This window comes from Pteropus medius, unplaced genomic scaffold, assembly GCF_902729225.1.
Source record: "Pteropus medius unplaced genomic scaffold, Ma_sr-lr_union100, whole genome shotgun sequence".
Lineage (NCBI taxonomy): Eukaryota > Metazoa > Chordata > Mammalia > Chiroptera > Pteropodidae > Pteropus > Pteropus medius.
The window spans coordinates 5,178,859-5,205,216 of record NW_024349796.1 but is presented as its reverse complement, the minus strand read 5'-3'; the positions used below and the strand labels follow the sequence as shown (position 1 = coordinate 5,205,216).

The window sequence follows — 26,358 nt, the reverse complement described above, 5'->3', positions numbered from 1 at the left end:
CACACTTTCCCAGATACAAACCCACCTTCTAACTCTGGGGGAGACATTCCCTGGGCTTTTCCCATCTCCCCGACATAACTGAGAAGGGCTCGCTTAGATGACCTTGGTCTTTGCTGCCCAGGCTGGAGCAACAGGAAGGGAGAAGAAACGTCCCGCTGGGCCCTATCAGCTTTGCCTGAGTGCTCTGTGAAAGGCAGGGAGCCGTGACAACAGAAGCCTGTGCACAACCACCGCAGCTGAAAATAAAGAGGCCCTAGCCACAGGATGGCTGAGTAAATTCAGGCCTTGGCCCCACATGAAATGTTCCCTGGTTTAGTCACACCCTCCACTGAGGCAGCTCAGAAAGGCTGGAGAAAGAGCTCTTTTCTGGGAATTTGGAATGTGGGGAAAACTCTCAAAGGGAGTCAAAATCGCAGGCTGCAGGAAACAAAGTTCGGGTCACAGAAAAGGTGACCAGCTAAGTTTTCACATGCTGCCACCTCCCGGAGGACTTAAGAACTGCAGGACTGCTAGTCATGGAAGAGAAAAGCTTATTCGTCCTCCAAGTATTTATTGTGCACCTAGATGTGGGAGGCGCTAGACAATGTCCGGACCCTGATGAGGTCACAGTTTAGGATGGAAGGCCACAGTAACAGGTGACGTGTTGTAAATGCAACAGAGAGAAGTCTGCAGGCCAGAATCCTGGGAGTACCCTCCATCTCCACTCCATTATCAAGTTCAATTTCAAGTCGGAAATACTCCTTAGATCCGCCCGCTTCTCTCCATTTCCACTTCCTTCTTCTCTTCTGGTCCAAACCGCCCTTTCACCTAGCCTCCTCCTAAATACTTCCTTTCTTTCCCTCGATGCCTTTCCCTCCATAGCAGCCAGCTTCAAATCGCTTAGGATTTTATGATTGCTTTTAGGATTAACACCAGGCTCCCTACCACCTTACCTCGTTCTGTCGCTGGCACACAGGTCTTCTTTTATTTTTATTTTTATTATTATTATTATTATTATTATTATTTTTAGGCGAGGCAACCCTTGGTTGGCCTCACAGATTGCAAGGACCTTGTCAGCTTACAATCCCTTATTTTTTTATTTTTTACGCCTACAGCATCTGGTCTTCCTAGGTGGTCTCCCATCCAAGTACTAATCAGGCCCGACCCTGCTTAGCTTCCGAGATCAGACGGGATCGGGCTTGTTCAGGGTGGCGTGCACACAGCTCTTCTTTCCCTTCTCCAAACAAGACGAGCTCTTTCTTGCTTTCTGGACCTTACTTCTCTGCCCTTTCTGTTAGGCACAGTATTCCTGATCAACCCCCTCTATCTATTTAACTCCATTCCCTCTTCAGAGGGCAGCTCGAATGTCACTTCTTCAGGGAAACCTTCCCTGACCTGCAGGTCGCAGGTCCTGCTATCTACGCTAACATTCCTCAGGCTTTTCTCTCATGGCAACATCAGTTTAATTACATACGTGTGCATCAGTTGACTCAGTCTCCATTCCCCCACCAAGACTGTAAACTCAACATTGCATCACCAATGCCTAGCATGGTACCTGGCATGCAGCGAAGGCTAAATAAATATTGGTGGAATGAAGTGGATGGGCCTATGGACCTCTTAAGTGGAATGAAGGAACAATTTGGCTCAGGGAGTGCAGAGGTATATTCCCCACTGCAGGAGTAGAACAAGGCCAGGGGTTTCCTGTCACTTGGTGGGATGCTTTAAGCACAGTGGCATCTCCATCTCCATGGCATTGTTTCATCCTGGCCGGAGGGTCCTCAGAGTGGGTCGCTGGTGGGGGAAGGGGAGGGTAATGGTCCAGGGGGGTTGAATGGAACAGATAACAGGGAAAAGTAGCGAAGAGACACCATTAAAGTTAGGACCCTGAACTGATACCTCTAAAATCTTGAAGCCCCCCACATACTTTCTCCAAGTTTCAGAGTAAATGATGCTGTGTATACACTGGAGGTGAGTCATAGTCACCCACTTGAGTGTCATATCCTGGGGCTCTGGCTGGTTGGATTTACTCATTCCATAAAATCTTCTTTGAGTTCCTGTCCTCCAGGAGGTTATACCTACCTTTGGCCCCCAGAGGGCACCCTGGAGGCATGTCTGGGCAGCAGGCCACATTCCCAAGGAGTGAATTTTGTAGGCAGGAGAGAGAGTTGTCAAGGGCAACGTCTGAGTTTCTGGTTTTAATAAATGGAGGGTTGTGGGAAATGTTGGGAGACACCAGGGCAGGCTCCGCTACAGAGTGTGCATTCCTCTGGGGCAAAGACAAGACTGCCCTCTATTAAGTCCCTCTCCAGGACCGTGTCATCTGCATATTATCACGTAATAAATGGGGCTGGGTGTCCACCATGTTTTGTGTTATTTATCGATCAGTTGTCTTGGATGACATATGGTTTTCCTCCATGATTGGCCTGTATATCTGGTCTGAGTCAGAGTGAGATGATGGGGTGTGAGGAGGGAAAGAGAGGCCAGAGCTGTGGGAGGAGGGTGGTGAGGTGGGTGGGGACAGGTGAGTTGAGATCCCGGGAGGAGAGCGGCAGTGTGGCCCTTGTGTTTGAAACAAGTTTTACCTCGGCCAGTCCTGGTTCATCCTCTTGGTCTCAGCTGGCTTAAGTACAAGTTCTGGATCTTAACTCTAAAATATTCAACTGCCATTTGCCATTTGGAGGAAATAATTTTCTTCACTCTAACGCAGTCTTTTGTGAAAAAGAAATGATGTGCCTATAAGTTTTCAGTGATTCGGCTACCCTGGGTAGGTCATGACTGGAAGCACCTGTCTATGAAAAGTAACCAGTATGACCACTTGGGCTACCTGTTATTTTTTGATGAATTTCCTGAGCCTCGACTGGATCATACGAGCAGAAACCCAGTGTCTTCCTCTTTGGGCCATCGCCCTTCGGATTTCCCAGCCCCGGCTCCCATCTTCTCTCCACTCTGTTCCCTTCAGAGCAGCAAGAGGAAGCCGATAAAGTGATGCCCTTGCTTAAAACCTCAGGGCTTAGAACAAAGAGAAAACTCCCAACCATGCCTTAGAGGCTTGTGCGAGGCGGCCTCGGACCATCTTGCAACCTGCGCCATCCTCCCTCTGTGTTCTACCACCTGGGCTTCTTTCATCTCCTCAACCACACTAAGTCTTCACTGCCTCGGGGCCTTTGCAACTGCTGTTCCCTCAGCCCTGCCTTCTTCTCCCCCCATTCTGTGTTTCATCATTTAGATCTCAGCCTTCAGAGGGGCTCTTACTGATTACTCCATCCCAAATTTGTCCGCCTCTACGTCCCCAGCCCCGACTCTGTCCCCTTTGTTATCTCAAGCACCCAGCCCAGCACAAAGGACATAAAAGCACTGATTGAATTGAATTCTAGTTTTCTCTCTGCCCTCTTGCAAGCAGGCCAACCGGCCGGACTCCTTCACGTCGATGGCTTCCCCTCTGGGCGTTCTTCCCCCGCTTAGTGTTCTTTCCTGCCAGTGACCTCGGTTGGAACCACCCCAATTCATCAGAAGATTGAGAATAAAATGGGGTTGCAGTCGGGGTCTCCATCCCTTTCCTCATTGACAGTTCATGCCCCTACCTGGTGACAGCTGCAGAGGCAGTTCCTCAGACACAGGGCTGTTCCTCCTAATTCATGCAGAGTTCCTCATTCTTTTTTGTTTTGTTTTGTTTCGTATGTCTGATCTTATTTATTTGTTACTCTTACAAAATCTCATTTTCAATTGGACTCAGTCTTCTAGGTAGAAGCTCTCAGAGAGAAAAGTCTATGTCTCTTGGAAATCTGTTCCTGGTGGTTTTCTTTGGCCTCCATCATTTTCTTGGACAAAAGCTCAGCACTTTCTGCAGCCTCTTCCTTATTTTTCTTAGTACGCTGTTTATTCAGAGCAATACGTTTGTTTTGCAGGACACGTGGAGTAACAAGACGCCAAAGCTTGGGTGCTTTGGTCCTGGGTTTCTTCCCTTTGCTTAGGGGCTTTCTCCCAGCACATTGGTGGACATCAACCTCTTTAGAGAGACTGAAAAGTTTGCAGATTCTTCTGGCTCTCTTGGGCTCCCGGTGACGAGACACAGTGAGGCCAGGAATATCTTTCTCCCTTTTTTTTACAATGACCCACTTGAGAACACTCAGCTCGACATCCATGATGCAACCCCCAACAGATGTGTGCTTTCTTCTCCAGTCCCCCTCGGTCTGTACCGGGAATGCCCCTTACTCAGCAGCAGGTGGACACGGCCGTGGGTCAAGACACCCTGCTGCATGGGAAAACCTAGTTTGCCGTTCCCACCATAACCCTTCCATTCTTCACCCAGAGCGTCTGCTGCAGCTTTTGTGGCCATACACTTCTCATAAAAGGTACAAAGTTTGCGTTCATTGCCCACTTCAATGAGCTTCTGGCAGCCAGAGGCTGGGAAAAAGATGTTCGGCCTCATCCTGAAGCAGCCGACCGCCTCCGAGGCACCACGAGAAAGAGCTGTCATTATTCTAAAGTGATTTCTTTCTCTCTTCAAGTTTTAGTCATTGCTCTTTACCTGAAGTCACATGAAAGAACTTTGTTTTCGTGTAAGGTGATTTTGCAAGAAACTAAATGGGATGGGCGAACATTTGACAGGATCATCTGAACAGGAGACGGTGATGGTGACTTTGACGGTCTCTTACCAACTTTCTCAAAAACATTGTCAAGGGAATATCAAACTCCAGCTTCTTCTCCTGATAAAAGAATCTATAATAAGCTTTATTCATGTCAATAGTTCCAAAGATCTGCAAATTTCTGTCTGCATTTGTACCAATGAAGTTTGTTTTATTCTAACTCTCAGTTTACAATTATTAAGCTCCTTACATTTCCTCCATAGACTTTAAGACAAAAATCTTTAAAATTTTTTAAGAGCAAGAGTCCAGGATGACAAGCAGATTTCCAGCTTGGGTGGCTTGAGGGATGGTGAACACAGATGTAAAGCAGTCACCTAACCAGTCATCTTCCTGTTGCTGGACTACCAGGGCCCAGTGATGCTGAGCACAGAGCCCGAGCCATTCATTTGCATTCGCCATGTGTGTAAGCCCAGCTGGTATACCGGAAGTCTGACCTGAGCACCATTAGTCAGCTGCCTCTGCTTCATTATGAAAGACCAAGCCTATAATATAAACATTGCTTTAATTTGTAGACAGGACTTTGTGGCTTCCTGCCTCACATTAACTGCCCTGTGAAGTAACTGGAGAAGGAACTTACGCATGGGTTTCCCTAAAGAGAAGTCAATGTGGAAAACAGTACGGAGGTTCCTCAAAACATTAACAATAGAGATACCAAATGACCCAGCAATCCTTCTTCTGGGTCTCTACCCCAACATTTTGAAAACATTTATCCATAAAGATAGATGTACCCCATGTTCACTGCAGCATTTATTCATGGTGGCCAAGACATAGAAACAACTGAAATGCCCTTCGATAGATGATTGGGTAAAGGAGATGTGGTACATATATACAATGGGATACTACTCAGCCGTAAGAAAAGATGAAATACTGCCATTTGGAACAACATGGATAGATCTTGAGAAGATCACGCTATGTGAAATAAGTCAGATGGAAAAAGTCAAGAACCATATGATTTCACCCATATGTGGGACATAAAACTGAAAGCAACAAATGAACAAACAATACAAACAAACAAATAAAAACTCAAGGACATGGACAACAGTTTAGTGGTCACCAGAGGGAAGGGGCGATGGGGAGGTAAGTAAGGGTAAAGGGGGTCAAATATGTGGTGACAGAAGGAGATTGGATTTTGGCTGGTGAACACACAATACGATATACAGAAGATGCATTATAGAATTGTATACTTTTAACCTATTTAATTTTATTAACCAATGTCTCCCCAATAAATTTAATAAAATTAAAAAGACAGAGAGAGAGAAGTTTAGATTTGTCTAAGGTTACAAAGGGATCATCACTGCCGTCACCTACCATGGCAATAAATATTTATGCAGAGCAAAGTGCCAGACACTAAACTAATCTCATGTGCTCCTGAGGTGCTACTTTATATCTCTGCCTTCTTGAGATCTTTTCCTTTGAGTGGTGAAGCAGACACTTTGCTAACCAGCCTGGTCAACCTTGGAATCAATGGTCACAGTAGTCAGAGCACATTTACCACGAAACCTAAGCTGTCCGGAGTCCCCTCCCAGGCTGGGACTGGACAGAGAAATGGGGCGGGCTGCAAGAAGTGGTGCCGGGGACAGGACCCAAGAAGAGAGTCTGAAGCATCTTTCATCTATCAGAGGGACCACGCCAATGGGTGAAAATTTAATCTGAAGCAAAGGGACCATAACCAGAATTAACAAGGGGGAGTAAGTCAATTTAAAAGGATAGAAGGGAAGCATCTTGGAAAGATTCCCTGACGATCTGGAAAAGAGAAGCAGCACCTAACTGTGAGTGTGGAGAGAGCTGTTAAAGCAACTCGCTTGGACACAAACGGCTTATACAGCAACGGCCCTGCATTTGATGGAACGGAAGTGGTAGGGAGTGGCAATAATGGGGCTTGGGATTTAAAGGCATGCACTATAGGAAGGTAAAATATTTGTATTCATTTACTTAATAAGATTTTGTTAAGTACCTCCATGCACATGAAACAATAGGTAGCAATACAAAATTGCCACCTGAATGGACTAAACAGATTATAGGTTGGTGCAGTGGAGGTGGCTTGTAACACATATATAACTTCTAATGAAGTGTTGTGCCTAATTAGAAGAATGACATGTATGTAATTTCTTTTTGAATAATACTGCTAAAGATGACAATTTAGAGTTAAGTATATATACTCTTCAGAGTTTTATCCCATGGTGTTGAAGCAGATAATTTTTGTGGCCATCAACAGATCCTACCATGAGTTTCAATAAGTAAATCAAGTCAGGAGGCTCACCTTCGTGATGAACATTTTGAAAATGATAAATGAAATAAACACATTTGAGCTCAAAAGGTCTTCACACATCTTTTTCTTTTGCAGCTACTTGTACTGTTCTCTGGAAGATAGATAGCTTTTTTAAACTCTTGAAAATTGACCTGAATTAGTAGGCAAAAGTGAAGAAAAGAACTCGTTCTGCATGGCCGAGCAGAGCTTGTATATAGACTTATCACTCTGAATGGAAATAAATTATTCTCTGGGGTTTTTAAATAAATGTGGAACATGAGTAATATTCTTTGCTACTGCACAGCATACTGATTTATCTTTACGTTCATATATATGACGAATAGCATTAGAGAAAGGTGCAGACCACTGCAAAAAAACTGTCAAGAACTAGTTAGATGATAGATGATGGATAGATAGAAAAATAGATAGATGGATGGATAGATAGATAGCTTTCATAAAACAGCAATCACAGCACCCTGCATGAGTACAGCAAAATGCATCTGAATTACTAAGAAATTTTGGGGTGACAGTGTTGTTCACTCTCTAAATACATTAGTGTTTCAGATAAAACTATGGTTCCCTTTTTGCTAATATGTTTATAATTTCTTTGTCTGAACGGAAAAGAGGAAGTATTATAATATAATTACATTTCCTTAAATCATGACATGGCAAAACGTATGAAGTCTGGCAGGAAAAGCAAACGATTACGAAGTCTTCGTGAAACTTCTTGAAGAAAGAATTCTGGAAGAAAGACTAAGGCTGTTCAAAACTTGGCTTTTCAATGCAGTTTGGTTGATTTGTGAAATATATAATCTGATACACTAACAGGGATTGGCTCGAAGTGAAATCGTTTATTGCATTAGGACAACCTACCAAAACATCTAACCATGGCTTTGAAAGCTGACACAGTTGCTATAGAGCTAATGAATCAAAAACACTCGAGTATTTTTACTGCCTGGGAACATAGTCTACTTCTGCTGCCTGTCTTCAGACTGTCCTGGAGAGGGAGAACTAAGAACATCTAGCCTTTACTTTCTGTGCTATTGGCACAGAAATGTGGCACATTGTAGGCAGAAAAGACAACCTCAGTAATCTTAAGTTCTAAATAAGCCCTTTTTTTAGGCTTCTCTGCAGGAACCAGACATTCATTTTCAGCATTTAAATGCTTCTTTCTGGAGAGACTATACCCGATGAGGCGATGGCCGGAGAGATTGATGGTAACTTACAAGGCGTTTCAACCTTTCTACCCCGTGAGTCATACTCGATTTTCTAAATCAATAACAAATACACTTCGTACCTCAGAGGATTTCGCCGTCCCTATGTGTTACTATGGCTGCATAATAAGTTGCCCTAAAGTGTGGTGGCTTGAAGCACAATAATCATGCATCACATCATGCGTTATCTATCGCTCACTCTCCATAGCCAAAAATTCAAACCAGGCACCAAATGGACGGCTGGTTTCTGAGCTCTAATGTCCAAGGCATCAACAGGAAGACTCGAAAGCTGGGGCTGGAGTCATTTGAAGGACCACCCACTACAATAGCAGTTGATGCCTGCTCATGGCTCGGGGCTAGCTGGGGCTGTCAGCGAGAATGTCCTCACTAGACCTCACTATGTGCCAGGGGTTTCCTCACAATGTGGTGGCTGAGTTCTGAGGCCAGGTATCCCGAGACTGGGAGAAAGAGATGAAGGCTGTGTCCTTTTTATGACCTAGCCTCCAAAGTCACATATTTTGTGACTTACTCCCAAACTCCACTGCGGGGGCGGTCACCAGTCTGCCCAGAGTCAAAGGGAGGGACCACAGATCTCACCTCTCAGTGGGAGAAGTGTCAATCTCATTGTAAGAAAAGCCAGAGGATGGGATTAATATTAGGTGCGGCCGTCTTGGGAAAATACGATCTGCCACGATGTGCTTCTAGAAAGGTATAAGAGATTCATCCTGTGATTTAAGTTTTAATATATTTTATTATAAACATAATAATCTGCTCATGTGGAAAATTTAGAAAAATATAAAACTAGTCCAAATGAACCATAGTTAAAGAGGATTAAAGTTTTCATATAGTCGCATATACTATTTTCCCCTGTGCTTTTTTCCATTGCCTTTTCTCCCCAATTGTTAAGGGAAATTTTGAAAAAGAAGATCAAAGAACACCCAATTACTCTCCACGTAGATTTGGTAAATATTAACATTTCTCAATATTTTTTTTTCTTACTGAACCAAAAGAAAGCTGTTCATATATCATGATACTCCTCTAAATATTGGTATTGTAAGATACATTCGCTAAGAATAAAGACATTATCCTAAATAATCACAACACCATTATCGTCTAAGAAAAATAAATTTCATAATATTTTCTAATACTCATTCTATATTAAAATGTCTCCAATTGTTTCGTAACCTTCTTTTATAGCTTTTTCTTCTTTTTTTCTTAAATCAGGATCCAATCTAGGTTAACATATGGCACCTGAGGGATTCTAAATAGTTTCCTGGCTCCTGTGCCTCAGTATCCAAGTCTGTCAAACACAGGCTTAGCGACGAGAGCCCTGTCTACCCACAGAGCTGTTGTGAGCCTCACGTTCATTCATCTCAGCTGATCCTTAGTGGACATCTACTGTGTGCTGGACACTGTTCCAGAAGACACAGTAGTGTACTCATGGAGCTTACATTCTAGATACATAATGGAAAGTTAATAGTGCTATCTAAGTAAATACAGAGAACCATCATTCCGGTTAAAGGACTCAAGCAAATCTTGGGGAAAAAAAAAAACTCTTTTATACAAAATAAAATGAATTTGGATTAAAACTAAATTATTTCTGTTCTGTATAGGTGTTTGGCAAACTTAAGGAAGAGATGAGCAGTATAATTTTGGAGTTCAGAGTATATCAAAACACTGTATAAAGAGGATCTTCTGCTTCTAATTAAATAAAATTATGTGTGTGCATCTTGTCGCATGATATACACACACCTTGGAGATATTGAAGGTTTGGTTCTAGACCCACCACAAGGAAGTGAGTCATAATCTTTTTGCTGGTGGAGGGTCTTGCTTTCAATGTGTAAAAATGCAACGTGTGTGAAGTACGACAAAACAAGGTATGCCTGCATTTGCTCATTTTGACTTCCTTGGTTATTATTTTTCTAAATACCCAATAAGCAGGAAACCCATGTTAGAATATAGAGGTGGAGAGACTGACAGAGGTTAGAGATGGAGGGCGCCTTAGATTCCACATTTTTACAGATGATCTCATCAGTGATCATTTCAGAGGCATTTTCATGAAACTTAAGGCTCTAAAACACACATGGTTTCCATATGTAGAAGCCCGATTTTGAAATTCTGCACATTAGATCAGACGATTGGAACCTCACGTTATCCTGATCTGTAGCCCTCATCCTGACTTTCCTGATGTCCTGTGAGAGCTGAAGTAGTAAGGTAACAGGTGTGTAAGGGTGATTGCCAGTCTGGAGATCAATCTCATGCCAGGGAAGAGTAGCGCATCTTTTCCAGGGATATGGGCTGAGCTTAGATCATTTTGGAGCCTTTCCCCCGGAACAGCTGACAGGCATTGCCTGTTCCTGTCCTTGGCAATGTGGTTGAGCGGTGTGCGCCAATATCTGGGGATTTTACTCTCCCAGTTGAGCAGTTCTTAGTGCTGCTGGCTCTCAGGGAAATTCAGGACAAGTGCCTTCTGTCACTTTAGGGTTAGCCTGATTGGCAAGGGAGGCTGGCCAGCTGAGGACAAAATGAAGTCATTTGTTCATTCATGTGCTTGTGTCCCGGTATTCAGGAACAGTTGTTCTAAAATTGGCAAAATGGAGGTCTTCAGAGTTTGGGATAATACTGAATGGCTATCCTCTTGTGACTGCTGAGGGTCTTAGCTGAGTCCCGTGTGCTACACTTACCCTGAGTTTTAGGTTTGTTTTTATCACTGAGGACATGCTGAAGGTTTTCTTAAAATTAACGATCAGCATCTAGGTCGAAATTTATAATTTTTATGACCTTCTACACCTCATCTATGAATAAAACACTAGCTAGCAATGTCACATTCACCCATCTGAAAATACTGGAGTCTGCCAATGTCCTCTTATGCCTCTCTCCAAAGGAGGCCTGAGGTTTGAGCACATGATCAGGAAACATTTAGTGCAGTAGAGCAGACCCAGTATTGAACCAAGATTCTGGGAGAGTGATAAAACCTGGCTATTGGGAACACTTGGAAATGGTGGCGGGGACATCCCCTTTTAAAGTATGGCCCATGCATGGTCAAATCCTTTTCCTAGGTTTTCTTCAGCATAGCTGAGAAAGGTAATCATTCCCCAAAAGAAGTTATTGAATACTGTGGGAGGAACAAGGTGAATTAGACATAGAGAATAAAAGAAACGTAACATCATTTATTTGATCATTCATTCAACAAATATTCATTGAGTATCTAGTATACACCAGAGACACAAACAGTGAACCAAACTTTAGAGAAAGCTTGTCATTTTTAGAACCCCTTCGTCTGACTAAAAAGGCAAAAATGACTTGAAACATACAGGAAGACACAAAAGAAGATTTTTAAAAAATCATTTGTGCAAAATACAGAGGACATGGAAGAAAATTTGTGTAATTTTACCTGTGGTCTTAGTTCTCACGGAGCTTCTGGTCCAGGACCGGAGGTAGTACTTGAGAAGCTAAAAAGTAGACAAATAAGGATGTCAGCCAGTGCTATGAAGAAAAAGCAGGGTAAAAGGACAAAGAGTGAGGTTGGGAAGAGTGCATTTTAGGTGGCGTGGCCAGAGAAAGCCTCTCTGATGAAGCCTATGGACCTCATTCTATCCCTTCCTAGTCCCAAAGGGCTGGCTCGATTTTGCAAGCACCTGGCTTACCAGGTCCCAAAAGTCCCCACATGAAGCATTCTCCACATAGAAGCTAATTTTGTTGATAACTTGGATCCCTGTAGTCAAGGACCAGTGCTTCTCTGTGGTTGACCTGAGGCGTGACTCTCAGTTCTTGTTTCTGGTCTAGGAGGCTGTAACAGTTACCAGGGCTGCTGTAACAAATTACCACAAACTGAGCGGCTTAAAACACCAGAATCATATTCTCTCACTGTTTCGGAGGCTAGAAGTCTGAGCAAAGTGTTAGCAGGGCCATGCTGCTTCCAAAGCCTCTAACAGAAGATCTTTCCTCGTCTCTTACAGCTTCTGGTGTCCCCTGGCTTATGGAAGCATAACTCCAATTGTTGTAGCCGCCAGCCCCCAAAAGACACACGGACCACCAGAAATCAGTGAGTTATATGAAACATACTCTTTATTCAGCCAGCTGGGTCTGCCAGGGGTATGCAGACCCCAAGTTAAGCAGCCCCAAAATGTAGAGGTACAGGGTGTTTAAGCCCTAAATCCCATTCCTCATTCTGTCTTAAACACAAAGGTCTATTCTTCTCTTATTCACTACCTGTCAACCCACAGGTCGGTTGTGCAAGCGGGGGTACAGAAGCAGAAAGCTTATTGTTAGGATGTTATGTTCCCATGGGTGATAGCCTATGTTCCCATGGGCGATAGCCAAGCAGTAATTTTCCAGCCAGCACACAATCCCTGCCTCTGTCTTCACGTGGCATCTTCCCTCTATGTCTCTATCTCTGTGTCTCTTCTTAGAAAGACTTCAGTCATACTGGATCAAGCCTCCCCTCCTACCTCCTACTCTAGTATGAAAATTTAATTACATCCCCATGACCCTGTTTCCAAATAAGATCACATTCTGAGGCACTGGGCTTGTGGCTTCAACCTATCTTTTAGGGAAGACACAATTCAACCCATAACAGAGACCGAGAGTCCAGTCGATTGTTTTCAAAACAAGTGATTGGGCCAGGGTGACTGATATCATGACCGAATGAGCACATACACTGATGATGTCTTAGTGTCTCCATATGAAACCAACTGTATAATAATACTTTGCATGAAAAGCACAATATTCATGCAACATGAATTGCACGTATTCTGTAACAGAAGGATAATTAGGTCAAACTTAGTTTATTACTAACTACATATTGTTTAGTAGTAAACAAGGGGATGTGGATTTGAAAAAAAAGGACATCTTCTTAAATTTGAAGTGAACATAAGAACAATTAATACTTTTTAAACGCTTGCTAGATACCAAGTACTGTTCTAAAGTGTTTTATACAAGTTAAGTCATCTAATTTTCATAATAACACTACAGGATAAAATTATTCTCCTTTTGCATTTTGGAAGGGAGGAAACTGAGGCACAGAGTAGTTAAGTAACTTACCCAAAGCTACTCAAATGGGAAGTAACAGAGCCATTTGAGCAATAAAATGTTGATAACCTTTGCAAATCCCTGTAACTTTCATCCGTTTCTATATCAGAAGCAATATTTTAAAAGGATTATGTGTAATCACAAAGAGCAGCCAATCTGAATCTCTTCAGTAATTATTTTTAAACCACTCAAGAGTCTATCTTAATTATATATTCAAACACTGTCCTTGATTATAAGCAAATACCAATTTTGTCTCTCTTCTGAAAGATCACAAATAAGAAAATTATGCAAAAACAGGAGGTGACTGAATAAAAGTGGTGAGTCATACTGTCCTCGTAATGCAAAGAGCCTTTCATGTTGAGTTACGCCGACAGTTCATTCACTCGTTTGGCTCCCAGTAACTAAAATCTAATCTCTAACTTTAGTACGATAAGATTTATCTATATATTTATTTTGTAAAATGGAGAATATAGCCACTTAAAAAAAATTAACCACAAATGCCATCTCTTCTTGTGGCACGAGTTAAAGAAATATTACTTAAGTAATAAATTCTGAAGCCGAATTCCTTAGATTCCCTATACATTTAACTGACATGAAATGTAACTTTTATACATTTATATTAACAGACACGTACACAGTTGTTAATATGTAATTGATAGTCTTTTCCATTTGTTTGCAATGTGAAAAAGATACCAAAAGTCACGCTGACCACAAACTCAATAGCAAGAAGGTAGGGGGAGGTGAGGGACATGTGAGGAGATAGGAAGGGTCGGTCACTTTGGGGAACATGTCAGAATAAAAACATTCAGCTCAGGAAGGAAGGAAAGCTGGTGGTTCGAGAGAGTTCATTAAGAGACACCAGTCTCACTGCTTCTGACATGACTAGATTGAGCCAAAACCCAAATTTACTTGCTTCTCACAGAATTAATTTAAAGGAAATACCATTATGCAGCACTCCTATTTTCATGTTTACCAGCAGGGTCCTCCTGCTTCATGACTCTCATATTTAATTATTTCTTGCAGTTCTGGGGCTGCTCTTACGTTTAGGAAACTTTTACATTTGGTTGCTGTAATCATTACGCTAATGGTTAACCCAAAACATTATGCTAATCTTCTCAAAAGTGTCCTTAATGCTGGTAAAAATGAAGGAAGAAAATTAATATTTACTGAACACCTACTATGTGTTTGGCACTGTTGTAGGTGTTTTACGTAAGGTCTGTAATTTAGTTCTCATAACAACTCCGTGAGGTAGGCGCTGCTATTATCCTAATTTACAGATGAGGATGAGGAAATAGATGCTCAGAGAGGCTGGGAGTCTTCAGAGTCTGAGGTGAATGGCAGGATGTAAAACCCTCAGGCTCTGGCCTCTTATCTTCAGTGAGGCTATTGGTTGTTTCATACTTGCTGGGAAAGTTTGCTGTTTATGCAAAATTGTGCAACTCAGACAGACAAAAACAACAACAAATAATTATTTATTATATATCTAGCACGCTAAGCACTTTACATGCATCACCATTGTCCCTATTAAGAGCAGCCCTTCGTAGTTAGTATTATTTTCTAATTTTATCGTGAAGGAGCCTGGGCCACGACGTAAATCAATGCCTTGCTTCCTTCACTGAGAAAGATTTCCTTTGAAAGAAAAAGTTAGTGTGCTCAGTGGCATGGATGATTTTACATTCTGGTACCAGCAGCTCATCTCCTCGAAGACTTATCTAGATAGTTTCGAGACCACACTTGGAGTAGCGCTGGCTTAGTAAAGTCAGGTAAGTTGCTCACAGTCTCACAGGTGATGAATGAGGGGTGGAGATGAGATTCTCAGGTGAGACTGTGCACTTTCCCAGCACCCCACCGCTTCCCAGTATTCATGGAAGGAGGTGACGGCCTCAACAAACAACTCTGCAAAACGTGCTCCCCCCACAGTGCTCTCTCCCTCGTTCCTTGCCATACTCTTAAGTAGACATGTTATATTAGAAAACACAGCGGCTATTGTAAATGTTCTATCGGAATTATAGTAGAGTGTGATATTGGTACACGGTCATTCGTGGAGGTTAGAGCAAGTCTTCCCCCCGAGAAATTAAAATAAGATTGCCCTCTGAAAATAAAACAAATGAAAATCCATTCACATCATAGATAGACTTGACCATGTGTGGAGTGAATCAAGAGATTGTGTGAACGTATGTGTGGTTGAGTTATATGGAAACACCTAAAACCCCACTCACAGAGACCTAGAAACAACCTCAGGGAGACAGGCCTGACTAGAATTTCATCAACAAAAACCCAGTGCGTTGCACTGGGCTCTGTCTGGATTGACTTTATACTCAGATTGGCAGTGGTGGACCTAGTGTGGAAAAAAAAGTTGAGGACCCAAACGTGGCCATGTTTATCCCGCACAGACTGTCCTCTGCTGTGCAGCAACTGTGGGTCACGAGGCTTCCCAGGCCTGGGGGGAAATATCTCTGAAAATAATTCTTCCATTTAAACTTTGATTTCATGTTCACCGAGCAATCTTTTGATTATTTAGTTTCCCGGGTACTATCAGAAAAGGGGGTGCTCTGAATAGGAATTACAGGGATTTTAGTCAAGACGAGGAAATAGTCACTACTGTAAATTAATAAATTGTAATTTGGGTTTATATATAAACTTATGAGTATGGTTCCTACAAGTCAGTCTCCTTGAGACAGATGAGTTCTAGGAGTCCTGGCATGGCCAAGTTCCTGGACCACCAAAGCCAAGACTATGGCCACATAGATACATAGTGCTGTCATGCTGAGGGCCAGCAGGGGCTGCCCGGCAGATGCCATCCCTCTCACTGCTCTTCCTTTCGACCTTCAAAAACAAGTACAATGGTCGGCTATATAAACGCCCAGGCATAAATAAAGTTCGAGAGGGTAAGGAAACTTTTCAGAAGGCTTTAAAGTGAAGAAGGCATCAGATGGCATAAAAACTGAGAAAATAGTAAGAACCACATAATTTGGAAAAGTGACAAAAAGGAAAGTGACAAGCTTTGGAAGAAAATGAAAGTCAAACCATATTGTAGGGAGACAGAGGGAAAATTACACGGTGTAGAGGGAGATGCTATCACATAGCGATAGGTGGGCCCAGAAAAAAAATCAAGAATCAGTGTGGTTAGTGTGAAAAATCCTAGGCGGGGGAATAGAGATCAGGAGGAACAAAAAGTAGGAACATAGTGACCTGAACATGAAATCATAGTGACATGAGGATGATGGCCCACTTAAAGAGTGAGCATTTTTTTTCATTGCTCACTCTTTAAGTGGAAAGATGAGTTGCAAAATAACACTCATAATTACAGCACTATTGCATAGCTTTCTATTGTCATCTTTTTTGTCATCTAAAACTTCACAGGCCATTACAAATTTGAAATGGCAGGAAGACTTCTCTAATTGAAACATGTCTATCAGAAACTGTCAAGCACCTCGGCACCAACCATACCCAAGGAGTTAGAACTGTGAGTTTCTTTGAAGACAGCCCAGGAGAGGTCCTGCCTCTGCTTGAATATAATGTCTGGATTGCCTGTTTGAAGGTGTTCTCAAGGTCCAAGCCAGCTGCATCAACGGGAGTTATAAATTAAAACACATATCTCACAGAATCTGTTTCTAATTTATATTAAAGGTAGAGTCCCCCATGTTTGTTTTTATTGACAGATACCTCCTTTTTTTCTGTCTTGTTCTAAATCTACGAATTAAAAGAGAAAGTGTATTCATTTATTCATTCATTAAAAAAAAAAGTGAATACCTACTAGATGCTAGGTACTTTGATGAGTTATGGAAAAAAGATGACAGACATTGTTTCTGCCTTAACAAAGCTCACAATGCAGTCAAGAAGGTAACATAAAAAGTAACCAGACTACTATGTCATAGACGCCCGTAATGGATCCTTCAGGCCTTTCTCAATTCAAGGCAGCAGGCTTCTCAACTAGGTGCAAACAGCAACATCATGCATTAACTTCCTTTGTCCGGAGTGCCCCTTCCATTAACTTACTGCCAACACATCAGATAATAGTAGCAATTATGGTGTAAATTTTTTTCTGGTTCATTAAGCTGGAAATGTTTTGTTCCTCCTTCATATCTCAACTGTGCTTTGTTTCCTGTCTAATTATCCATGTTGCTGTTTTGAAGTGGGCAGGAGAATAGATTTTATTATTATTTCCATGTCATAAAGGGTAATTAATTTTCTTTTAGTTGAAAAAAAAAATGAGGGACAGGGACTTAGGAACCCTGGGGGTTGTCTCTTTAGTTTTGCCAAAACTCAATACAACTTTGGGCAAAAATCTTATTGAAACAAACTGGATTAGATGGATTAACATTAAAAATCAATGACTAGCAACTTAAAAGAAAAATTTTAATACAGTGATGAACTATAGCCTGATACTTATGTAGGACAAATCATCCAAAAGAATGGAGAAATATATTTCATACTATCACATACTGTTCTTATTTACACATCTTTAATAAACCATCTATGTCCAACAAAGTGTTGACAATAGCAAATATTCGGTAGAAATTTAAAGTTTTCTACATGTTTTCATACATAATCATCACAATAGATGAGAAAACTTAGGCTTGGTCAGTTTTAAGTCTTTATCCATGTATGCACAGAAAGTGAAGGGTAGCAGCAGATTCACAAAAGCAGAATTCAGTGCTTTTGATGTTTCAACAGTGTTTGACGCTTCCCAGTGTCTCACATATGCAAGGAAATTCTTAGGGGAATGCTGCTTTACACCACATGCTAGAGGCAGGCTGACCCTACAGCATGTGTTAAGGCTGATCTAGAAGGGGCTGTGGCTCACTCAGGCTGTTCTGGCCTGTGGGACCCTGATGATCTGGGAAGAGTCGAAGGTTGATGTGCAGTTGGAAGCTACTGTTTCAGCCCTTGGCCTCTCCAGGACGTTGACAATACGCAGGTTTGAAGTGTGCCAGCAAAAATAGCAAAGGAAAAGAAATGATTCTAATTACCTTATGTTAACAAAAGCAGTTGGTTCTTAAGGACTCCGCCTGAAACTGTCATTGAAGGGCTTACTGAGACTTCTTCTAGATAACAAATGGTTTTCAAACAGCTGAAATCATACCCAACTCTGCCAAAGTTGTTTTTCACACATCATTTTTTTCTTTAATGTTTGTGCAAAACGACTCTAAGTCTTATAGTATTAGTGGAACTATATTTCACTCTTTGACATCTTCTTGATCTTCAAACTGACAGACTCTTGATCATCTTTTCTAATTTTGGTACACTGTAACCTCAAAAGACAATAATTCTTACACTATGGTTCTGGTGTGTCCCTTCCCACCCTCCTTTTTTTTGGGGGTGGGGGGTGGGGCACGGTTTCCACTGCCTGCACTGCTCAGGGGATATCTCCCCAGCCTTACTGAAGATTTAACAAGTGTCTATTTTCCAAAATCCGTTTCATCGATGAAGCAGTGTGTTTGTCTGACATAAGATTAAAAGATTCATAATTGATTATTGCCTCGATAACCAGAGAATGTAAAAACTATGAGACAAAAATTTAAGTGCTGTGGGGAACATGTGTAGCAAGGATGTGTTTTGTTATTCACTCTTAACCAGAGCACTGTATTATTATATTTAATACCTGAAAGTTGCCAAGTGTATTAAATTTTTGTGTCCCAAATCTGTGGTAAAGGTGATGAAGGGCAGTTACCTAACTTTAAAATTAGACCCTTTAAAATAGGATAATAAAGAATCATAAGAATGAAAGAGATCTGAGAGATTATAGAGTTGTCATTCAAAACCACTCCAGATAAAAACGGGGCAGGCCTTCTTTAAAAATGCTTTTTGTCCAACTGGTGGAAGATAACTCTATGACCCAACTGATTGTCTTGACCAAAACTAGAATGCGAAACTAGAATATTCCTATGACTGGCTAGGACACCGAGTATCATAATTACCAATAAGATACTTAAGAAAGAGTTGTAGCTCTCTTTGATTTTAAAGGAACTTTTATAAAAAGGTTTCAAACAAAATGTAATTTTTCATTTAATTATGATGTCCTGATTACCTTGCTTAGGGGCACAGATACTGGTCTTATCAAGCTTTGTATCCCCAATGTCTTGAGTAATGACTAGCTCATTAAAACCATTTGCCAAATATTTGATGGATGAACAAATGGATGGATAGGGAACCAAAACAAACGAACAAAAAACTATAATGAAAAATTCTATCTGAGAATTATGATTTAGAATCTTGAGGATGTGATTTTGGTTTCATTAAAATTCTATATTGTTTTCTTCATTAAACAAGAATTGCATGGTCTACTCATAAATAATTCACTTTTAAATCCTGAAGACCTTCTATATTTAAACTCATTTTCAGGAGAAGAATGCTCCGGGGTATGCTGAACTTTATTCTGGACATTCCACTTAGGGCATCCTAGTTTACATCTTGTTTCAATTTTCAGACATTTTTGGTGAAAAATTGATACCACATCACCTACTCTTTTCTCTAATCAAAACCAACAAATCTACTTGAAGTTTATTTAAAAACCATTCAGAGGACCCAAGAAGAAGATCGACGAGACAAAAGGTAAAAAAAGTGTGCAGTTTATAATTTAAACCATGTAGAGACATTGTTTTGACTAATAATTTAAAATGTTTTGAAAACTTAAAGCACCATGCAAATGTCACAGTTAATACAGCTCATGCAAGTTCAGTGGGATTAAAGTATATTCACACACACAAAAATAACAGAGAATCCATCCAATAAACTAGGCACAAAACATTTGTAAAAACGGGTACCCTATTCCTTCATTGGAATATCAGACTCGACTCTTCTCATTTCTATCACTTTCCAACTCTGCAGAGCCAGCTGTTCTTAACCAGTTTCCTTAGAGGTAGGGAGCTTCAGGCACGTGAGAGATTTGTGACTCATGAGCAATTACACTTGCGACTCCATTGACTAAAAGAAGCATATAACTATTACCCGTGCCCTCTGAAATATGACATATTAATGCTCCAAGGCAAGCATGAATCGTGAGGAACTAAAGTTTCAAAATGAAAAATGCAGAGATATGCGAGCCTATAGCCATCTCTGGCAGAATTTCAAGATCCATCATTAACGGTGTTCTTTGGGGTTAAGGAATGGAGAAATCATAACTGTGATCGTTTTAGTTAAAATGCACAGATTTTTAAAAGTACCTTTGGAAGAGGAAGAGATGAAAGAAAGGGAGAGGTAGAAAGGGAAACAATTTTTAAGGAGAGATTAATTGTGGTACCACGTTTATGAGAAATATTACCAGTGTTCGAGAAAGAAAATCTGTGGCTTTTTTTTTTTTGTACTAGTCATGAAAAAACAATTTTCAAGTGCATAAAGATCATATTTTAATGATAGAAAAATATTTATTACTTTTCTTTAAAAACTATAGATTTGATTTAATATCTTTTTTAATCAAAATAAAATCCATCCCCAAATATTTGTGGTAAATCATAAGACAATGTTTCTCCATCTATAAAATGAGGTGTTCGGCCTAGAATATCTCTAGGGTCTCTCTAATCTAATATTATATATTTTGCTTTGCATGGTAAAATCAATAAATATATACTCACTCACTAAGCACTTATTTACATACTGGCCACTATGCCATCACTGGATATGTAGTAGGGAAAAAGTAAAACATGACTTCACTCACCAAGCTTATGGTCAATTGGAGAAATCAAGGTTGGGGCACTGCTTGCTATAACCAGTAATCTCTACAAAAAATGATAAAAATGTTGCTGTTAGGACAGAGACATTTTCTCTCTTTGAGACAGAAGCTCCATTTTTGTTGTAGTCCTCTTTGTTAAACTATCAAGTTTTTCCCCCATTACTTTGCAAAACAAATGAGATCTAATTCAGAGCACATCATTGAGGCTCTAAATTCTCTGAAATCAGATGTCTGCCTCTCACTCCCAGGATGATGGACGGGTATTAAATTATTGCCTTTTGAATAAAACATTCCAGATAGAAGCATGAGTGTCTGCAGTAGTCATCATCATTTTCTAGGCCTTTTACCGAAATAACTAATGACCATCTAAGTAGAAAGGGAATGAAGTTCTGAGCTGGGCACATACTTCCCTTTAATCTTTGCAAAAGCTCTTCAAGGGAAGTAAATAGTATTATCCTTTCTTTTTCAATGGGAAAACAGGTTCAGAAGTGAAGTAATCTGACTAAAGTCATGTTGCTAGAAAGTAGTGAAAAGGCTTAAAAGCTAAGTTCGGTTCCAAATGACCATATTCTTTTCACTATCCAGTGCTTTCCCCAGTAAGAGGAAGCTTTGAAGCCATGTTTCCCAAAGTCCACTTGGTGGAACACTAATGAGGTAAGACATTCCGTAAGCCTAAATGGATTCTTTCCATGGTCAAGTAACTTTGAAAAATGCTAAGCATGTTAAAGGCGGTGAAGTAGTACATAAAATAAATTTTTACTTTTATTTAATCAGCTTTTCCCCAAACTCATTTGACAACCAGACCCAGATTATTTTTTCCTTTAACACTTATTAAAATGTCTTGAAACTAAAATAATTTGGCATAAGTTTAGTTAAATGACTGAAATGGGGGGAAAGGGTTGAATGAGAGCTTCAAAGCAGAAAATCAGTCTACAAAGCAATTAAAATGAAAAACTAGCAGTCATGAGAGAAGCATTTAAAAAAGCATAAGATACAGTCTGTGCTCTCAGTGTAGCTGGGAGATGGGGGTGGTAGGGGGATAGAAGGAGTCAGAGGCAAAAAAGGGAAACATAAAATCATACAGACAGCATATTTTCAGTGCAATTTCAGTGATTAATGTGGGCTGAAGCTGAAGATTTGGGAGAGAAAATAGGCTTGAGGGCTATGAAGATTTAGATAAGGGGAGAAGAGGCTGGGAGACACTGAAAGGCAAAAACAGGTTTGGAGGAGAGTGAAGAAACTATTCTCTGGAACTATGTAGGGAAATAAAATGACAGGTAGGGTTTGTCCAGATTATATACAATCATATAGCAACCATTCTTGGTAATGATGGAAGAAACAATCAAAATCTGGAAGATCATTTAGAAAGTCAATTAAGCTGAATACTAAGTATGAAATAGATTTTTTAATTTTACAACTGACAGGCTCCTTAAAGCAAAGTTAAAAATGTCTAATGAATCAGTAGATGCTCTCATCTAGTTACCGTTGCTCTATGTATCTGATAACTTTAGCCCAGAGAGGTCACTTAATTTTCCTAACATTACACAGCTCACGAGCAGCATACCTAAATTGAGAATTTATGTCTTTCTTTGGATTACCACGTACTGTAACATAAAATGGTGCCAAAGGAAGTGTAGAATGGGAAGCAAGGACAGGACATAAATCAGCACATCTGACAGACGAGTGGTTTCTGTTTGAAGAGAATTATTTAAAATAAGACAACCAAACGCTCTTTTAACTACTTCTCTGCCACAATTTAGTCCAATATCTTTTGCAAATAAATGTTACATTTAGAGGTTGCTGCCGATAAACAAAAATTAAAGGAAATCACATTTCTAAATGGCGGCATATCTCAAAAATCATATAGTAAAGAGTAACAGAAAAGGATAAACTTTCTTGACTAAAAAGAGAAGGGCGTGCCTACTAGAATCCTCCCTCTACTTGATGTTATAATCCTTTTACTTGAGATATTCTATTCCGGACATCTTCCACATGTATTTGTTTGAAACGTGTTTGGTGCTGGGACTAGCTTCAGAGACACTAACAACAAATAAAAGAAATTCCACAATGAAACTCCAGGGTGACCAAAAAAGTAACACTAATTTGAGGTAAAATTTTGACGAAAAAAAGATGAGACTAGCAGCATGAGCACCTGCGGCCACAAAAGCACGCTCAGATATTTAAAAAATATATAGGAGAGGGGAAAAGCGTTTTCCCAAAAGTCTGGCACGCACTTTGGTACCAAATGTAGGAGCAGAGGCAACGAAAAACACCGAGCGAAGGGGGCTGCTAAAATAGGAAAGATTATCAACTCGCCTCCAGCAAGCAGGGCCAATGATAAAGTGGCGACTCTCCCGCCTAGGGACCCGCCCTGCGCGACCTCAAAGACTACGATTCCCGACTCTGCGACCGGCCCTCGTGTCTGGCCGCCTGAGCAATTTCATGCGCAAGGCATTATGGGATTCGTAGTCTTTCTCCCCCTCAGCTCATTGGAGGCGGGGAGATCCTAGTTTATGTAAATAAACATCCTTGTCCGACACTGCTTCCCTTTCCTCCCTTTTCTTCCCCCACCTTTTTTCACCGGGAGTTTGAAAATTCCCGCGACGCCGGCGCCCAAGGCCGGAACACTCGCGAGAACTCAGCGGCTCTCGCCGCGATCTCCTTCTCTAACCCCTCCCTCTCCGCCCTCCTCCTTTCTCCTCCCCCTCCCCTCCCCGGCGTGTGGCGCTCGGTCTGTCTGCCCAGGGTAATGCGCAAAGCGCGGCCGGCGCGGTCTAAGCGGAGGAGGCAGAGTCGCGGGGGGGAGGACCCGGAACCGCGGAGCGGGCAGCGTCTGCGTTTTAGTCGCTGAGCGGTCAGCCGGCCTGAAGCCGGCGAGGGCACTCCCCTGGGGTGTGGATTTGAGGTGGCCCAAGAGGTCGCAGGCGGAGGCCCGCGAGGCGAGAAGCAGCTCCCGCGCGGCGGAGGTGTGTGCGTCCTGCCCGTGGCGGCCGTGTCTCCCGGGAGATGCTGTGACGGACCCGCGCGGGAGGAGCTCGGGCCTCGCCTCGCGCCCTAGTGGACCCCGCGGCCGCGGCGGCTCGGGCACCCGCCCGTCTCCGGTAGGTCGTGGAAGGGAAGGAGGGGGTTGGGCCGGCGCGGCCTGTGCCCGGAGCGGCGGCCCGGCTTCTCCCGCCGCGCCTCGCCGGCGGGGCCCTCCTCGTGCCGGGCTAGGCCGGGCTTATATCCGCCCAGCGCGCGGCGGCGTCCCGGCTCGCAGACGCGGCCCGAGGGGCAAATGCGAGCGTTGGCGGTTACGGCTCGCTCCGGGCGCGAGTTATATAACCTCCGTTCGCGGAGCGGCGGCACATGGCGGCGAGAAAAGGTTCGGGGTCCACCCCCCGCGCCTTCCGCGCTGGCAGCCGGGTCCTTACCCTCCCTCCCCAGGTCAGGCTCGACCGCACGGTCTCTTCCATGATGACTTTCAGTGCGGATGAGACCACGGTGGGCCTTCCTCTCTGGGAACCTGGCGGTGTTTTGAGTGAGTCTTACGTTGATGTATGCTGCACATGCTCCTGGGCTTGGCTCCGGTGAGTCCAGGGCCGAGAAGTTTTACTCGTGATTTGAAAGGTGCAATGAGTTGGTCAGAGAAAAGGAGATTTAAAATAAGCGTACATCTTGAAGTGGGTATTAATTTACCTTACTTGTCCCACCTGGAAACTTGAAGGCTATTTTGTTACTGGTTGACTTTTTTTTTTTTTTTTTTTTTGGGAGGGGGGCGAGTTAATTTGTTCTCAAAGCCAACGAGGTTCATACTAGCTGTTATCTTTTTTTCGAATAGGCAGTTTGAGAATTATTTGGAAGAACCTGAGTCCTTTAGGTAAAAATAAAGTCTCTTTGAAACTCTGAACTTCATTTTATTCTCAAAATATCCTAAGGAGCCAGGAGATTTTTAAAACCACCTTTCTTGAACTTCCACTGATTGGGTCTTTGTGGAAAGAAGAAATTAGGATGAGTTTACTTATTTTGGGGGATTTGACCAGGGATGACAAGCCCAGCTCAAGTTAATGCTTAAGAGATGCTCCACGTGTGCTAAGTGCTTGGGAAGTCTACATTCTCTCTGTACTGTAGTTTTTGATAATAATTTCTCAATAACCTAGTACCAGCGTGTCACCAATTGGCAAAATAGCAATAATTATATTTTAAAAATTATTTTTTAAGATTGCAGTATTGCGATAAACCTAGATGTGTCTAGGTTTAAGAGGAAACAAAAACATTGTTTCTTTTCCTAACTATGAACATTTACAGGAATTCCTCATTCTTCAGAATGAAGTCTAACTGCCCCAGGTTAGGTTAACGGGGTCTCTACAATAAGGCAGGGCAGTTCTGCTCTCCATCCTTAGCTAGTCACGATTTATACTTCAGTTATTCCAGAATTGTCTCCAATCCTGGGTTCATTTTCTTGAAAATGTACTTTGATGTTCCTTTGCCGGTGTCCTTCATCCTGGAGTGCCCATCTCTGCATTTTTCAAGTCTTCAGATCCTACTTAGCTTAAATGTCATCTTTTCTATGCACTCTTTCATTTCCCTTTAGCCCACTACTTCTCTGGGCTCTACCGTAGCATGCATTTGTGTCTGATATTCTAATGGTTATGTATCTCTTCCAGAATGTAAACAACTTGAGGTCAGAAAGTCGGTCATCTTTCTGCCACTGTATTCCCTTCTCAGTGCAAAGTTTTAAAAGTAGTTGGTGATTAATGTTTGGGTTAAGTTTGAAAAAACAACTTCTAAAAGGTTGGGAGTTTCTGGGTCCACTGGTAGTTTACATTTCGATCATAATTCTTAATCTTTATGAGCCAAAAAGAAAAAGTAAAAACGCATACAAAATGTTTTATAGAAATGTTTGCTCAGTGTATGTTGCAGTATAATTATTGAGCAAGTAGATGAGTTTTATTTTCTGCAGTGAATTCAGCTGCTTTTGAGGATGTATTTCACACAGCTAAGTTATGGTATTTTATATTAATATCTTTCCTAGTAATTTTGCAAATTTTGTTCTTCTTAATAATAAAACAATGTAGCATACTTAAACATAAATTGGGCCTAATATTGAATTTTTTCCCTCTTTAATAGACTTTATTTTTTGAGCAATTTTAGGTTCACACCAAAATTGAGTGGAAGATACTGAGATTTCCAGTATACCCCTTTCCTGCTCCCACTCGTGCATGTTTATCCACATCCGGCACCAGAGCAGAACACTGATGAACCTACATTGATACATCATTATCATCCAAAGACCATAGTTTACATGATGGTTTACTCTTGGGTGGTGCACGTTCAGTGGGTTTGGACAAATGTATAACGGAATGTATCTACCAGTATAGTATCATTCAGAGTAGTTTCATTGCCCTAGAAATCCTCTATGTTCTGCCTACTCTTCCCTCCCTCTCCATTAACCCCTGGCAACCACTGATATTTTTACTCTCCACAGTTCTGCCGTTTCCAGAATTGTCATATTGTCGGAATCATGCAGTATATAGCCTTTTCATAATGGCTTTTTTCACTTAGTAATATGCATTTAAGTTTCCTCCG

General features: G+C 41.6%; 1 protein-coding gene, 1 long non-coding RNA gene and 2 pseudogenes across 2 annotated transcripts in view; 1 reads left to right on the top strand and 3 right to left on the bottom strand.

Moving 5' to 3' along the window:
* Window positions 1-1,085: 1,085 nt before the first annotated feature.
* LOC120619375 (uncharacterized) lies at window positions 1,086-1,204 on the bottom strand (annotated as a pseudogene).
* Window positions 1,205-3,698: 2,494 nt separating this feature from the next.
* On the bottom strand, window positions 3,699-4,408 carry LOC120619104 (40S ribosomal protein S6-like; annotated as a pseudogene).
* A 590-nt stretch (window positions 4,409-4,998) lies between these two features.
* Window positions 4,999-24,511, bottom strand: LOC120619105 (uncharacterized). The gene is made up of 4 exons (XR_005657359.1): window positions 24,204-24,511; window positions 20,776-20,836; window positions 11,482-11,539; window positions 4,999-5,107 (listed from the first exon to the last, which is right to left on the bottom strand). It is a non-coding gene; the product is annotated as an uncharacterized LOC120619105 (long non-coding RNA).
* The window catches only part of AHCTF1 (AT-hook containing transcription factor 1), a 68,559-nt gene continuing 66,541 nt past the window's right edge, over window positions 24,341-26,358 (top strand). Inside the window, 1 exon segment of the mRNA XM_039883261.1 lies at window positions 24,341-24,359. The gene's annotated coding sequence lies outside the window, so the exon portion shown is untranslated.